Genomic DNA, 17,804 nt, shown 5'->3' on the forward strand with positions numbered 1-17,804 from the left:
GAGGTCAGGAGATCGAGACCATCCTGGCTAACACGGTGAAACCCCGTCTCTACTAAAAAATACAAAAAACTAGCCGGGCGAGGTGGCGGGCGCCTGTAGTCCCAGCTACTCGGGAGGCTGAGGCAGGAGAATGGCGTAAACCCGGGAGGCGGAGCTTGCAGTGAGCTGAGATCCGGCCACTGCACTCCAGCCTGGGCCACAGAGCGAGACTCCGTTTCAAAAAAAAAATAAAAAAAAAATAATAAAAAATAAAAAATAAAAAAAGATATAAAATTAAAGTTAACATGAAAATTAAGCATTTAAAGAATGGTTTAAGCTTTCAATATGGAATAACAGGGACCAGATTTGCCTTCCAGCCTGTAACAAATAAACAAAAACAGATGAAGCCTATGAAACAATTCTTTTCCGACATTGGTCCTTGGAGGGTGGTGAACAGTGTCCTGGGAGGGGAGAGACCTGCAACTGCCCTCAGCTCATGGCCTGGAGACAGCATCCAGGATGCATGTCCAGGAAGAGACTCTAGGGGGAGCTGGTGGTCTGCTGGCATTGAGAACAGGGAGTTGGGAGCCTGGGGAGGCTAAGGAGAGTTTCCCAGGGCAGGGTACCTAAAAGAAGAAAGCTGTACAGATGGAGAAAGCTCTGAACGATTCCAGAGGGTCCCTTATTGAGGCCTCAGCTGAGTGCTAAGCAGTGTACTTAGTGGGAGGGAGATCACCTGAGGCTGGGGAAAGAGCCACCAGAAAGAAGCAGAGAGGCTGCGCGCAGTGGCTTACGCCAGTAATTCCAGCACTTGGGGATGCCAAGGTGGGCGGATCACCTGAGGTCAGGAGTTCAAGACCAACCTGGCCAACATGGCAAAACCCAGTCTCTGCTAAAAATAAAAAAAAGTAGCCAGGTGTGGCGGTGGGCGCCTGTAATCCCAGCTACTTGGGAAGCTGAGGTGGGAAGATGTCTTGAGCTTGGGAGGTACAGGTTGCAGTGAGCCGAGATCATACCACTGCACTCCAGCCTGGGTGAGAGAGTGAGACTCTGTCTCAAAAAAAATAAAAAAAGAAAAGAAGAAGAAGAAGCAGCAGCAGCAGCAGCAGCAGCAGCAGCAGCAGCAGCAGCAGCGAGAACAAACGCAGGGATCCATAGGACAGGAATAGTTCCTGCTGCTCCCACCAGCCAGAGAAGAAAATCTCTTACTTCATGGGCATCAGATAGGGTACTCGGAAATGGTGAAATTAGTCCCTGAATAAAGGTTTCTCTAGTCTCACATGACATAGCTGAAGAGCATAACAGTTGGGAAGATCAAGCTTTTTCCAAGTAACGTAACTGCGTCCTTGAACACTATTCAATAATATTCATAGGAATTCAAAAGGAGCCAGCACTAGCAAGGTAAAATCCACAATGTTTGGTATGCAAAGGAATAGGAAACTAAGACTCATAATGAGAAGAAACATCTATTAATATAAATAGACCCAGAAATGACACAGATATTGGAATTAGCAGATAAAGACATTGAAATAATGATCATAACTATTTTCCATATGTTCCACAAAAATCAAACACGTTAGCAGGAATATAGGAAATTTTAAAAAGACCCACATCAAACTATTTGAGGTGAAAACACAGTATCTGAGTTGAAAAATACACTGGATAGGATTAACAGAAGATTAGACAATGTAGAAGAAAAGACTGGTGAATTTGAAGAAATAGTAATAGAAACTGTCTAAAATGAAACACTAAAAAGACTTAAGAAAATTAATGGAGCACAGTGAGTCATTGGACAAATTCAGTCGTACTAATACACATGTAGTTAGAGTTCCTGCAAGAGAGAATAGAGAAAGGGAACATTATTGGAGAAATAGCCCCAAATTTTCCAAACCTGATCTAAAAAACTCTAAACCAGTGGTTCTCAACTGGGGGTTATTTTCCCCATGAGAACATTTGGCAATGTCCAGAGTCATTTTTGGTTGTCACAACTGGGGAATACCACCTGCCTTTCATAGGTAGAGACCAGGAATGCTAGTAAACTTCCTATAGTGCACAGGACAGCCTCCCCCAGGCCCCATAGGACTGAGGTTGAGAAACTCTGCTTTAAACCCAGAGATCCAAAAAGCTCAATCAGTTTCAAGTGCAACATAAAACAGAAGAAAACAGCACCAAACACATCATAATCAAATTGCTGCTTAAAACCTGTGATAAAGAGAAAAATCTTAAGAGCAGCCAGAGGAGGCCAGGCGCAATGGCTCACGCCTGTAATCCCAGCACTTTGAGAGGCTGAGGCAGGCAGATCACAAGGTCAGGAGATCAAGACCATCCTGGTCTAACAAGGTAACACGGTGAAACCCCGTCTCTACTAAAAATACAAAAAATTAGCCAGGCATGGTGGCGGGTGCCAGAAATTTTTTTTAAAAGTCCGTCAGGCAGAAGAAAATGATATCAGATTGAAATCTGCAAGGAGAAATAGAAAAATCCACAATAATAATTAGAGATTCCAACATTGCTCTCTCAACAATTAAAAGAATGAATAGATAGAAAAAAATCACCAAGGACATAGAAGACTTGAATAATATTATCAATCAACTTGATCTAATTAATATTAATTAAATACTCCACCCAACAACAGTAGGAATGCTTTTTTTTTTTTCTTTGAGACGGAGTCTTGCACTGTCACCCAGGCTGGAGTGCAGTGGCACGATCTTGGCTCACTGCAAGCTCTGCCTCCTGGGTTCACACCATTCTCGTGCTTTAGCCTCCCGAGTAGCTGGGACTACAGGCACTCGCCACCACATCCAGCTAATTTTTTGTATTTTTAGTAGAGACGGGGTTTCACCGTGTTAGCCAGGATGGTCTCGATCTCCTGACCTCATGATCTGCCCACCTTGGCCTTCCAAAGTGCTGGGATTACAGGCATAAGCCACTTGTCCTGGCCCCCCCCCCCTTTTTTTTTTCTTTTCTTGAGACAGAATTATGCTCTTGTTGCCCAGGCTGGACTGGAGTGCAATGGAGTGATCTCAGCTTACTACAACCTCTGCTTCCTGGGTTCAAGTGATTCTCCTGCTTCAGCCTCCCAAGTAACTGGGACTACAAGTGTGTACCACCACACCTGGCTACTTTTTTGTACTTTTTAGTAGATACAGGGTTTCATGTTGGCCGGGCCGGTCTTGAACTCGTGACCTCAAATGATCTGCCAGCCTCAGCCTCCCGAAGTGCTGAGATTACAGACATGAGCCACCACACCAGGCCAGAATGCATTATTTTTAAGTGATCATGGAACATTTACCAAGATAGACCATATCCTGAGCCATAAAACAAGTCTTAATAAATTTAAAATAATTTAATTCACACAAAATGTATTCTCTAATCACCATGGAATTACATAAAAGTAAATTAGAAAGCCCCCTGGCTTTCCATCCCAGGCTTGCTATTATAGTTTGTGCTTGTTAAATGGTCATAGGCCGGGCACTATGGCTCACGCCTGTAATCCCAACATTTTAAGAGGCTGAGGCAGGAGGATCACTTGAGGTTTGGAGTTCAAAACCAGCCTGACCAACATGGTGAAACCCTGTCTCTACTAAAAATACAAAAAAAAAAAAAAAAAAAAAAAAAAAAAAAAATTAGCCAGGTGTGGTTGCATGCTCGCATAGTCCCAGCTACTCAGGAGCTGAGGCAGGAGAATTGCTCAAGCCTGGGAGGTAGAGGTCGCAGTGAGCCGGGGTCGTGCCACTGTACTCCAGCCTGGGAGTGTGAGGGACATCAGATGATGGAGATCTCATTCACCATGATCACTTCCTGGCCCTTCCCAAGTTTCTGTTTTCTTACACATTGTTACATTTCTTGCCTGCTATGTAAATTCCTGGTTTTAGTCAGGAAGATGGACTTGAGACTGAGCACCCATCTACTCGGCCGCAGCACCCAATTAAAGCCTTTTTCCTTGGCACTGCTTGTTGTCTCGGTGGTTGGCTTCCTGTGTGGTGAGTAACAGGACCTAGACTGAACCCCTGCTGTTTCTGTAACAATAGCAATTGTCCTAAGTCATAAGTACCATTTGGTTATCAAAGCATTACTGTCAGCAGAGCCCTGCCCACAATGTACCAAGATCCCTTAGGGTGGAAGACAGGGCCACATGATGGACAGCAGAGTATGGAAAATCTGTCCCAGTGATGACCATTAGAGAGTTTCTGCACAAGACCCCTTAGACCTAGGCAGCCGTCACCAGAAGCAGAGAGGGATATAGAGCTGGAGAGATGATATGCCCTGAGGTAGCATAGTGAAGGTGTATTTCTGGCCTTGCCAACTAAAAACAAACTGCTTCTGGTGGTCTTTGTGAGCAGTTATTGAGGGGAAAAAAAATTGACAGATCAATAGCTGCCTACCAAGTATCGGGGGTTGTGTTAATTTGCTCAAGCAACAACAACACATCGGAACAACAGCTGCAATTAGAGTTGACAACCAGTTGAACTTAAGATAATCCACTGTCGGCCGGGCGCGGTGGCTCAAGCCTGTAATCCCAGCACTTTGGGAGGCCGAGACGGGTGGATCACGAGGTCAGGAGATCGAGACCATCCTGGCTAACACGGTGAAACCCCGTCTCTACTAAAATACAAAACTAGCCGGGCGGGGTGGCAGGCGCCTGTAGTCCCAGCTACTCGGGAGGCTGAGGCAGGAGAATGGCGTAAACCCGGGAGGCGGAGCTTGCAGTGTGCTGAGATCTGGCCACTGTACTCCAGTCCAGGCGACAGAGCGAGACTCCGCCTCAAAAAAAAAAAAAAAAGATAATCCACTGTCATTCTCCAAGCCCCATCTGTCTTCTACACTGGCCAAAAAAGTGATGAGAATGGGGGATGATAGCAGAATCACCACCCCTGCATCTTTCAAGTCCTTGGTGGTGGCATTAATCTTTGCCATCCCTCCAGGGATACAGTACTACTATTGGCTTACTATTTTCCTAGTTGGAGATAATTCTAGTGGCTTCCACCTGGCCTGTCCCGCCATAGTGGCCCTCACTCCACAGGTCAGGGAATCAATACGGGAATTCTGCCAGTTGCTGTGCATGTCTATTCCAATGTTATGCATTCTAGAACTGGAGAAATAACCACAGGATGAGTTCAGTGGCCCACTGGACCCACTAGGAGAAGCACCTGAGCTAATACTCCATTGATCACCTAACCGCCATAAAACTCTGCTCAGGCTAATGGATGACAGTGACATTTTAGTTCTCCTGGAATTCATGTCACTTCAGAGCTAGTGCCCAGCAACCCCCAAAAAGTCTGATTATTTCCCTTCCCATAATGCAGTCACCCTGATGAAAGGTTATGGGTCCCTTTAGGGAAGGCTGGAAGAAAGATAAACCATTTTAAATTTTTGACAACGTAGCCGAGTCCTTCTTCAAGGTGACCTGGATTCTCCTTCATTCAAAGGGTTCAGAGTCTGTAAACTGGCTCAAGTCTGGGCATTAGTTGAGGCACCATGACTCTCTGCTCTGGTAATTCAAGTTAGACTTCCGTTTACGTGACCTAGAACTCTTCTGCTTATGCAGATCAAAAAAGAATGTAGTAGGCTTCCTGTCTGTTTCACTTCTAGCAACACCATCATCAGCTAGTCAACATCACAGGTCTGAGTCAGAATATTCTGATTGCTGCTTTGATTCTGCTGTTCATTATAGCAACCCCACCCACCTTGCCTTTGGCAATTAAGTGCCTCCCCTTGGCTCCTGCCACCCTGGAATCCAATTACCTAAGTGGATTTAGGTTTCCCAACTCAGTGGCAGCAGTTCTCACTGTAATTTTTACCTACAGATAAAAGCAACCACATAGGTTTTCAAAGATACTGGGACTCCCTCACAAATTTATTTCTCACAATCATGGTTAAAGGTATGTTCTCTGAACCCACCAGGGGTGGAGAAGCCAGTCTTACAAAACAAATCCACTCTACCCTCCAGTCTCCCTGAGCCTCTGGATACCTTCTACTAGAATATACCAAGGCAGTTCTGACACTTCATGTAGTGCAGGCCACCTTTTGGTTCATGTTTCAGCCAACTAACCAACCAAACACTAGAGTTCTTTCCATCCATCTGAGCCACAACACTGAATCTAGAATCTCTGCTTTGTGACAACACATATTCTCCATATTTCTGTCTGTATAAACTGGAAAAATCATGTATTTCATTTGAAGTGTAATGCATACCCTTGGGGGTCATACTTTGTGCCTCATCTTTCAAGGCCTGCTTAGAGTGATTCTAGTTATAGGTGTAGATGCAAAAACAGGTGGTGATGGGTGGATGAGTGGGTCCTGAGGAAAATTAGCAATGTTTTGTAAGGTAATTTTCTCAGGGAGCCATTACAGTTTCCTCAAACAAAGCAGAATTACTCTCCTCAGATGTAGGTGGAACAGCTTCTAAAGGCAAAGAAAACACATCCAAATTTAGAGATTTAATGTCCCCACCTTCATCCAGATCTCCCCATATGTCTCCATCTGTCTTAGGACATTTAGTGTTGCTATAAAGGGATACCTGAAGCCAGGTAGTTTCTAAAGAAAAAAGGTTTATTTGACTCATCGTTCTGATGGTTGGAAAGTTCAAGATTTGGCATCATCTCCCGATAGGTCTCAGCTGCTGAGGCTGCTGCCACTCATAGCAGAAGGCAAAGGGAAGCCCGTGAGTGCAGAGACCACGTGGAAAGAAGAGAAAAGAGAGCAGAAAGAGGTTTCAGTCTCTTTTTAACAACCAGCTCTTGCAGGAACTAAGAGAGAACTCACTCACCCACAAGGGAGGGCATTACTCTATTCACGAGGCATTCACCCCCATGACCCAAACACCTCCCATTAGGCCCCACTTCCAACATTTTGATCAAATTTTATCATGAGATTTGGAAGGGACAAACATCCAAACCATAGCACCATCTCAATTTTCAGGATCCCATTCATTCCCAATGAATGCTTTCACTTTAGCATCAGACACCATGGAGGACTGGAAAATCAGTTTGCTTTGTAACTCACCTGATTGTAGGATGAGACTCTGGGTTTGACTCTTAGCAATCTCACCTCTGTGGCTACCGAAGATAAGGGTTTTTGCTAGAGCAGACATTGAAGCTTCAGGTCGTTTATACAGAGCTTGAGGTGGGAATTCAGATCCCTAGGGTCCTTTTCCTCTTTCCCCGCTTTTCCCATGCAATTAGGAGCCACCAGCCAATGTCATTATATTTGCCAGTGTTTTTGTCCAGTTTGTGCTCCCATTATGTAACACCTGAGACTGAGTAATTTATAATAACAGAAATGTATTGGCTCATGTTTCCGGAGCTGGGAAGTTCCAGATCTAGTGGCTGGCATCTGACAAGGACCTTCTTGCTGCATCATCTTCTCATGGCAGAAAGCAGAAGAGGAAGAGAGAGAATAAATGGCAGCTGAACTCCCTCTTTTATAACAAATCCTCCCCTGGGATAATAGCATTAATTCATTCACTTTGCCCTCATGGCCTAATCACCTCTCATTAGACCCCACCTCCTACCACTGCCAGATTGGGGGTCGAGTTTCCAATCACGAACAATAGGGGACACATCAAATCACAGCAGTTAGTTTGATTAAAATGTTCCAAGATATCAAATACGTGATCACCCAGAACCTTACCTCCTGTAAATATTTGATTAGGAGTATCAAAGGGTGATATTTGTTATATATGTATTGCCAGATCACGCCATGGATTATCAGTGTTGTCTTTACTGCCAGAAATAGAGTCATCAGTGTCTTCAAATATAATCAAATTGAGAACCAATTCCAGAAACCCTAGAGCTAATGAAGAAAGCTCATCCTTAAGACTGGGCACAGTGGCTTGTGCCTGTAATCCCAGCACTTTGGGAGGCTGAGGCAGGTGGATCACTTGATGTCAGGAGTTTGAGACCAGCATGGCCAACATGAGGAAACCCCTGTCTCTACTAAAAATACAAAAATTAGCCAGGCATGTTAGCATGCACCTATAGTCCCAGCTACTCGGGAGCCTGGGTGACAGAGTGAAATTCTATCTAAAAAAAGAAAGGAAGAAAGAAAGTAAAGGAAGAAAGAAAGAAAGCTCATCCTCCTTAATATTCTGTTCCTCTAGATACCTCTAGATACACTCTTGGTACCAAAGTCTGCATCAGTCAGAATTCTGCAGAGAAACAGAACCAGTAGGACAGATAAGATAGGTAAATAAGTAGATGGTAGACAGATAGACAGACAGACAGATAGATAAAAAGATAGATAAAGATATTTACTTCATAGAACTGGCTTTTGCTGCTGACTTATGCTGAATTTTGTAGGGCAGCCTGGATAATCTTGGGCAAGAGTTAATGCTGTGGTCTTATAGCAGAATTTCTTCTTCAGGGAAACAAATTTTGCTTTTAAGACCTTTCAATTGGTTAGATGACACTCATCCACAGTATGCAGAATAATCTCCTTAATGTCAACTGGTTGTAGGTATTAACCATATCTACAAAGTACCATCACAGCAACACCTAGATTAGTGTTTGACTGAAGTACTATATTGATTGAAGTTATATTGAGGTACTATAACCTAGCTAAGTTGACACACAAAACCAACCATCACAGTGGTCAAGTAATGATTTGACAGATGTTTCTGTAAATGCCTGGAACCAGTAAGTCTCCAAGTCTTTGCCAGGAGGCTCTATATGTGCATTGGGGAATGCCTTCGCCTCTCAGCCAGATGGTTTAAGCTCTGCCTTAGCCTTCGCTTCCTGCTTGTGCATATCCTCATGTTCAGTCAGAGGTGAGAACTTCTCATGTCTTTCCTGAGCATGCACACTGCTGCATACAGCCCTGGGCATGCACATGGCCTCCCAGATCTTCAGGAATATGTTGGTGCCTTTCAAGGTCCCATGGACACCTCATTCCTCAAATTTTCCTTTTAACCTTGATGGTTAGTCTATTGTTTACTCCAACTATTATTTATCAGCTCAGGCGGCCCTGATGTTGAAATATTCCACAACTGCTGCCACTGGGAGAGTCATTTAGCACTGAGCTAGAAGCATCCTAATTGGCATAGTTGAAAAAGTTGATGTCTCCACCTCAAGGTGATGGTGATATCTAAGGCAGTGTGGTAGAAACTAGTACTGCAGTTTAAAATTGGGACAAGAAGGAAGCCTCATCCTCCAGTCTCCTAAAGTACCTACTTGTTGAGAAAGAGGACAGTAACCTTGATAGTGAGGAGCATGAGGATGCAGTTTGAGAGCAATGCTGACTAGTTGGTGCCTCCTTTGCAAGGCCACTGTTTCAGAGATATACTAAACCAAGGCTATTAAAGCAACAGCTAAAGTCAAAATATCTGATTGCTGGGATAGAGGAGATTCTTAGGTTCCTAGCTTCATAATCCAAGACTCAGTAAGCTTTTCTTTTTTTTTTTTTGAGATGGAATCTTGCCCTATCGCCCAGGCTGGAGTGCAGTGGTGCGATCTCAGCTCACTGCAACCTCTGCCTCCTGGGTTTGAGTGATTCTCCTGCCTCAGCCTTCAGAGTAGCTGGGATTACAGGTACACACCACCGTGCCTGGCTAATTTTTGTATTTTTAGTAGAGATGGGGTTTTGCCATGTTGGCCAGGCTGGTCTCAAACTCCTGACCTCGTGATCCACTTGCCTCGGCCTCCCAAAATGTTGGGATTACAGGCATGAGCCACTGAGCCCGGCCGCAGTAAGCTTTTTGACTTAGGTTATTAGCTCTTCAATAAATTCAGATAGTTTATATGATTTATAGGTTTGAAAGGAACTTGTATTTTGAGAGAAATCCTTGTGATCATTATCCTATAGGGCAAGAGTCAGCAAACTTTTTCTATAAAGGGCAAGATAGTAAATATGTTAAGCTTTGCAGGCTATGCATTTTCTGTCACAACTACTCAACTCTGCCAGGAGGACAGCAGCCATAGACAAAAGAAACAATAAGCATGATTGTTGTCTCAGTCCACTCGGACTGCTGTAAAGGAATGCCTTAGATAAAGTAATCTATAAACCACAGAAATTTATTGCTTGCAGTTCAGGAGGCTGGAAAGTCCAAGATCAAGGCACCAGCAGATTCAGTGTCTGGTGAGGGCCTCTTATTCATAGATGGCACTTTCTGTGCATCCTCGCTTGGCAGAAGGGCAAAAGAGCTTCCTCAAACCTCCTTTATAAGGGCACTAATCACGCTCATGAGGAGGGAGTCCTCATGACCTAAAAGCCCCACCTTTTAATACTATCCTGTGAGGGATTAAGTTTCAACATATGAATTTGGGGGAAGACAAACATTCAGACCACAGCAACTGTATTTCTTTTTTTCTTTTCTTTTCTTTTTCTTTTTTTGAGGCAGAGTCTCACTCTGCCGCCCAGGCTGGAGTGTGGTGGCGGGATCTTGGCTCACTGCAACCTCTGCCTCCTGGGTTCAAGTGGTTCTCCTGTCTCAGTTTCCCAGGTAGCAGGGGCTATAGGCACACACCACCACACCTGACTAATTTTTGTGTTTTTAGTAGAGACAGGGTTTCACCGTGTTGGCCAGGCTGGTCTCAAACTCCTGACCTCACGTGATCCACCCATATTTTGATAAAACTTTATTTACAAAAACAGGCGGCAGCCTGGATGTTACCCATGAGCTCTAGTTGGCCAAATCCTGCTATTAGGCAATCCTGTGACAATGACACGGGACCCAACGCCAAGAGCAGACTAGTAGAGAAGGGCAGTCCCTGAGTCATCCTAGTCACTGTCCAGCTCAGACACAACCTAGAGATCAATGGACAGAGGAGAGCCTCCCCATGAGCAAAACCAGGGTCAGTGTGTTAGTTAGATACGGCTGCATAACCAATCACCCCAAAACTAGTGCATTAGAATAGCAAGAGTGTTTTTAGCCACGTGTCCACAGATCGATTGCATAGTTCTATTAATCTGGACCAGGCTGAGCTACCTTCAGTTACACATGGTCATGTACCTGCGTCAGCTGGATGGTCCAGGATAACCTCACTCAAGCGGCTGTCAATCTGCTGCGGTGTTGTGGTTGATGCACCAAGTGCTTCTCATCATCTGACAGACTAGCCCAGGCTTGTCTTCATAATAGCTGAGACAGTTTCTGTAAGAGAGTAAGAGGGTTTAAAATCTCCTGAGGCCCAGGCTGAAAACTAACACAACATCACTTTTGCCACATCCTGTTGGTGAAAATAATTCAAGAGGGCAGTCCAGAATCAAGGCATGAAGAAACAGACTCCAATTCTTACTGGGAGGAGCTGCAAAATCACTTTGCAAAGGAATGAAGAGAGGGCGCAAGCTTCATGCCCTTTTTTGAAATCTATTACAGGCAGCCAGATTTAGCTGATAAAGAAAGTAGAAAGTCATGCTACTGCCTAGATAGGAAGACCTGTGGGTATTAGGGTGTGTACCTTTCTTCCATTTTTCCAGGTGGAAATCTGTTAGGCAAAATTTACAAACAGTAAGATTCTCTCATTGCAAACATGCATTTCAATGACTTTTAGTTAGTTTATAGAGCTGTGCAATTGTCAGCTCTAGAGTTCTGCAATTTCCTGGGATTTTTGTTTGTTTGTTTTTTGTTTTTTTTGAGACGGAGTCTTGCTCTGTCACCCAGGCTGGAGTGCAGTGGCATGATCTTGACTCACTGCAATCTCCACCTACCAAGGTTTAAGTGATTCTCCTGCTACAACCTCCTGAGTAGCTGAGATTACAGGTGTGCGTGCCTCCACACCAGGCTAATTTTTGTATTTTTAGCAGAGACAGGGTTTCACCATGTTGGCCAGGCTGGCCTCGAACTCCTGACCTCAAGTGATCCACCCGCCTCAGCCTCCCAAAGTGCTGGGATTACAGGCGTGAGCCACCATGCCCGGCCAGAAATTTTCTGTTTTAAAACATTTTAATTACCTCCAAAAATTGATTTAAACCCTGTTTGCCATAAGTCCTCACTTCCATCCTCAGCCCTAAGCAACAGGTGTCTTTAAAATTTTGACTTTTCTGGGAATTTCATATAAATAGAATTATGAAAGAGATGGTCTTATCTTCTTCCACGTCATAATGTTTTTTAGGTTTTTTTTTTACATATTGTGGAAAGATCAATATTTAATTTCTTTTCTTTTTTTTTTTCCAAAGTAATCCTATATAGGAACATACATACCACATTTTGTTTATCCATTCTGTAGTTAATAAGCATTTGTTCACATTTTGGCTATTTTGAATAATGCTGTAATGAACATTCTCATACTAATCTTTATATGGACATATGTTTTCATATCTCTTGAGTAGAATCATAGAAGTAAAATTGCTGGGTCTTATGCTAAGTTTATATCTAATCCTTTGAGAAACTGCCAAACTGATATGTAAAGAGAATGTACCTTTTTATACGCCAATCAGCAATTTATGAAGGTTCCACTTGCTAAGCATGTTTATCAGCATTTAGTATTAGCAATCTTAATTTTAACCATTCTGATTGGTGTGTATTGCATGGTGTATATTGGTATTGCATGATGGCTTTAATTTGCTTTTCCTAATTGCTTATGATGTTGAGCATATTTTCATGTGATTATGAGCCATTTACATGTTGTCTTCATTGAAATGTCTATTCAGGTCTCTCTTGCCCAATTTTAAACTGGGTTGTCCTCTTATTATTGGGCTCTTATTTTTATATTTTGTATTAAAGTTCTATATCAAATATAAGATCTGCAAATATTTTCTCCCAATTTATGCTTTGTCTTTTTTGCTTTCTTCAAGGTTTCTTTTCTTTTTTTTTTTTTGAGACGGAGTCTCGCTCTTGTCGCCCAGGCTGGATGCAAGTGGCACGATCTCGCATCACTGCAAGCTCCGCCTCCCAGGTTCCCCGGCCATTCTCCTGCCTCTGCTTCACGAGTAGCTGGGACACAGGCGCCGCCACCACGCCTGGCTTATTTTTTTGTAAATTTTTAGTAGAGGATGGGGTTTCACTGTGTTGCCCAGGATGGTCTCGATCTCGCTGACGCTCATGACCACCCGCATCTCGGCCTCCCAAAAGTGCTGGGATTACAGGTGTGAGGCCACTGCACCCGGCCGGGTTTTTCTTTTTTTTTTTATTCAAATGAAGTTTAATTGGCTGGGCTGGTGGGGATCAGGGATTTCACGCCTGTAGTCCCAGCACTTTGGAAGACCAAGGCAGGAGGATCCCTTGAGCTCAGGAGTCTGGGCAACATGGTGAAACCCTGTCTCTAAAAAAAAAATACAAAAATTAGCTAGGCGTGGTGGCGTGCCCCTGTAGTCCCAACTACTGAGGACACTGAGGTGGGAGGATCACTTAAGCCTGGAGGTAAAGGTTGCTGTAAGTCTAGATTGCATGGCCTGGGAAATGTAGCTTTCTAGCCAGCCCTTGCAACACAGGGAGTAAGGAAATAAATGTAGAAATGGATTGTGAATGAAAACAGACAACATCACGCCGGGTGCAGTGGCTCACACCTGTAATTCCAGTGCTTTGGGAGGCCAAGGCGGGCGGATCACCTGAGGTCAGTCAGAAGTTCAAGACCAGCCCGGACAACATGGTGAAATCCTGTCTCTACTAAAAATTAAAAATTAGCTGGTTGTGGTGGTGCACACCTGTAATCCCAGCTACTAGGGAGGCTGAGGAAGGAGAATGGCTAGAACCAAGGAGGCGGAGGTTGCAGTGAGCCAAGATTGCACCACTGCACTCCAGCCTGGGTGACGGAGCAAGACTCCATCTTAAAAGAAAATAAGAAAAGAAAAGAGACAATGTCTAGCACTGCAATTATAGAAGAGAATTCTTGCAATAAAAATACTATTTGGAGTTTTTGACATGATGAAGTTAGCAGATCAATGAATCTTCTTCCCCCAAGGCACCTATGATCTGTAGAAAACCATCATGGCAGTTAAAAAAAAAAGTTTCAATGCTCTGGAAATTTGCCAAATGTGTATGTAAAGCTGATAAGTGTTCATTCATGAAAATTTCTTAGACTGGACGCAGTGGCTCATGCCTGTAATCCCAACACTTTGGGAGGGCTAGGTGGGCAGATTGCTTGCACTCAGGAGTTGGAGACCAGCTCGGGCAACATGGTGAAACCCTGTCTCTACAAAAAATACATAAATTAGCCGGGTCTGGTGGTGTGCACCTGTAATTCCAACTACTTGGGAGACTGAGGCTAGAGGATCACTTGAGCCCAGGAGGTGGAGGTTACAGTGAGCCAATATCACACCACTGTACTCCAACCTGGGCAACAGAGTGAAACTCTGTTGCAAAGCAAAGAAGGAAGGAAGGAAGGAAGGAAGGAAGGAAGGAAGGAAGGAAGGAAGGAAGGAAGGAAGGAAGGAAGGAAGGAAGGAAGGAAGGAAGGAAGGAAGGAAGGAAGGATTGCTTAAATGTGGGTGCAAATAGCAAAAGTCTGTGATGTTCCTACCTGGGGAAACTGTCATAACTTCCCAACACTGTTTAATTTGATGAATGTGGGGGCAGATAAAGAAACTATTACCTTTGATTATACTACCAGAGGGATGTCACTTGATTTAAATACTGTCAGCTAAATTGGATCTCACTGACAAGTGATCAGGGATGTCCAGCAGCTCTGCTAACCTGAAGTCAGAACTTTTTTGTTTGTTGGTTGGTTGGTTGGTTTGAAACTCAGTCTCACTCTGTTGCCCAGGCTGGAGCACAGTTGGGCCATCTCCACTCACTGCAACCTCTCCCTCCCGGGTTTAAGCAATTCTGCCTCAGCCTCTCCAGTAGCTTGGATTACAGGCACGCACCGCCACACCTGGCTAATTTTTGTGGTTTTCGTAGAGACAGGGTTTCGCCATATTGGCCAGGCTGGTCTCGATCTCCTGACTTTAAGTAACCTGCCCACCTCAGTATCCCAAAGTGCTGGGATTACAGGCATGAGCCGCTGTGCCTAGCCTAAACTCAGACCTTTTTTGAACAAGAAATGGACCAAAAGGATAAATAAGGTTTTACTAGGGAGTTCCAGGTGGTGAGACAGCAATAGGGGCCTTGATAAACTCTCACATATGCCACATTGAGCAGAGGATGAGCACGTGTGTGACGAAGATTGGATTGAGCTGAAGCCACTCATGCATCTCTGGCCAACTGAATATGACCATATATGCGGAGAAGACGCAAGAGATCCTAGTGGAATGTAATAGCTAGAGTAGACTTGAATGTGGCCTGTGGTTAGAAGGTGCTCCTCTGCCAAATTGCAGATCCATCAGCACAGTACAGAAGCCTAATTGGCTATGAGCATAGTCTGACTAACCTCCAACTGAATGCTAATGTATGAAGTCACAGTTGCAAAACCAAGGAAGCAGTCTTAAACATAAAAATAAGAAGAAAGCAGCCACACGTTGCTGAGAAGATAGAGTTCACAAACAAAACAAAAACAATAGTGCACAAGAGGGGGAATCCAGAGTTGCTTCAATACATTATCTCAAATATCAAGTATTCAACAAAACATTATAAGACATACAAAGACCCATCCTCAGAAAAAAGAGAATTCAATAGAAATTGTGTCTGACAGGCCGGGCGCGGAGGCTCAAGCCTGTAATCCCAGCACTTTGGGAGGCCGAGATGGGCGGATCACAAGGTCAGGAGATCAAGACCATCCTGGCTAACACGGTGAAACCCCGTCTCTACTAAAAAATACAAAAAACTAGCTGGGCAAAGTGGCGGGCGCCTGTAGTCCCAGCTACTCTGGAGGCTGAGGCAGGAGAACGGCGTAAACCCGGGAGGCGGAGCTTGCAGTGAGCGAGATCTGGCCACTGCACTCCAGCCTGGGTGACAGAGCGAGACTCCGTCTCAAAAAAAGAAAAACAAACAAAAAAAAGAAATTGTGTCTGACAGTCCTCAGATATTGGAATTAGCAAACAGAGGCTTCAAAGCAAAGCAGCTATTACAAAGAAGTTCAAAAAGCCAAAGAAACCCCTATTTAAATAAGCAACAGAATGGATTATGGCAATGAATCAACAAACAGAAAACCCCAGTGAAGACAGAGGTTATGAAAAGTACCCTTCATCCAGTTTCCCACACATTTTCTTCAGAGAAGAAACACAAATGGCAAATAAGCACCTGAAAAGATGTTCAATGTCAATTGATCATTAGGGAAATGTAATGATTCCAAACTATACAAATCAAAACCATGAGATACCACCTCTCACCCACTGGGACAGATTTTTTGTTTTGTTTCGTTTTGTTTTTGAGACAGAGTCTCGCTCTATGGCACGATCTCCGCTCACTGCAAGCTCCAAATCCCAGGTTCACACCATTCTCCTGCCTCAGCCTCCCGAGTAGCTGGGACTACAGGTGCCCGCCACCACGTCCAGCTAATTTGTTTGTATTTTTAGTAGAGATAGGGTTTCACCATGTTAGCCAGGATGGTCTCCATCTCCTGACCTCATGATCCACCCGCCTCGGCCTCCCGAAGTGCTGGGATTACAGGCGTGAGCCACCGCGCCCGGCCTGGGACAGTTATTTTTAAAATGGAAGTCACAAGTACTGATGAGAATTTGGAGAAATTGAAGGCCTTGTACCTTGTTGCTGGCAATGTAAAATGGTGCAGCTGCTATAAAAAACATGGCGATTCTGCAAAAAGCCAAACAAAATTACTATATGACTCAGCAATTCCACTTCTAGGTACATCCTCAAAAGAATTGAAAGTAGAGGCTCAAGCAGATACTTATATAGCCATTTTCACAATAGCATTCAAAATAGTCAAAGGGGGTCAGTTGCGGTGGCTCACGCCTGTAATCCCAGCACACACACACTCCATCTTGCTCCTCTTCCTTGAATTTATCCCTGGGCCACACTCATCCATGATTCCACATCTTTGTGTCCCTGGGGCCTTCTCTCTGGAGCGTATTTTCCATGACTGGCAGAAACCTGCTCCTTCGAGATGCAGCCACTGTCCCCCGAGATGCAGCCACTGTCCCCCATTCTGTGCCACCTTCTGAGTTCTCCAGGTGGAGTGTTGCCCCTCCCAGGCTCCAGAGTGCAGCAGAGTCAGCCACTGAAATCTGTTCTATTTGCAACATGAATCCTTGAGGCCTGGGCTGTGTCCTGCTGCACCCAGGGAAGGCTGGCGGGCAGGGAGCTGGGATCTGGAGTCACATGGAGCAGGGTTCAGATCCTGGGCTTCTCCAGTTATACCCTATGATATCTTGGACAAGTCATCTACCTTGTTGTGCTTCAGTTTCCTGGTCTATAAAATGAAAACAGTGGTACCTGCCTTGTAACTTGTTTGTGAGGCTTAAGAAAGATAGGGATGGCTTTGTAGACGCTGCCGCCGAGGAAATTCTTGTACTACTAGCCATGGTCAACCCTACCGTGTTCTTCAACATTGCCGTCGATGGCGAGCCCTTGGGCCGCGTCTCCTTCGAGCTGTTTGCAGACAAGGTTCCAAAGACAGCAGAAAATTTTCGTGCTCTGAGCACTGGAGAGAAAGGATTTGGTGATAAGGGTTCCTGCTTTCACAAAATTATTCCAGGGTTTATGTGTCAGGGTGGTGACTTCACACGCCATAATGGCACTGGTGGCAAGTCCATCTATGGGGAGAAATTTGAAAATGAGAACTTCATCCTAAAGCATACAGGTCCTGGCATCTTGTCCATGGCAAATGCTGGACCCAACACAAATGGTTCCCAGTTTTTCATCTGCACTGCCAAGACTGAGTGGTTGGATGGCAAGCATGTGGTCTTTGGCAAAGTGAAAGAAGGCATGAATATTGTGGAGGCCATGGAGCGCTTTGGGTCCAGGAATGGCAAGACCAGCAAGAAGATCACCATTGCTGACTGTGGACAACTCGAATAAGTTTGACTTGTGTTTTATCTTAACCACCAGACCATTC

The 17,804-nt window shown here is 44.5% G+C and overlaps 1 pseudogene; it reads left to right on the forward strand.

Annotated features, from left to right (window-relative positions):
- Positions 1-17,239: 17,239 nt before the first annotated feature.
- On the forward strand, positions 17,240-17,767 carry LOC108516295 (peptidyl-prolyl cis-trans isomerase A pseudogene; annotated as a pseudogene).
- Positions 17,768-17,804: the final 37 nt, after the last annotated feature.

The sequence above is a fragment of the Rhinopithecus bieti genome, unplaced genomic scaffold, assembly GCF_001698545.2.
Source record: "Rhinopithecus bieti isolate Rb0 unplaced genomic scaffold, ASM169854v2 scaffold_37505, whole genome shotgun sequence".
NCBI classification, from domain to species: Eukaryota; Metazoa; Chordata; class Mammalia; order Primates; family Cercopithecidae; genus Rhinopithecus; species Rhinopithecus bieti.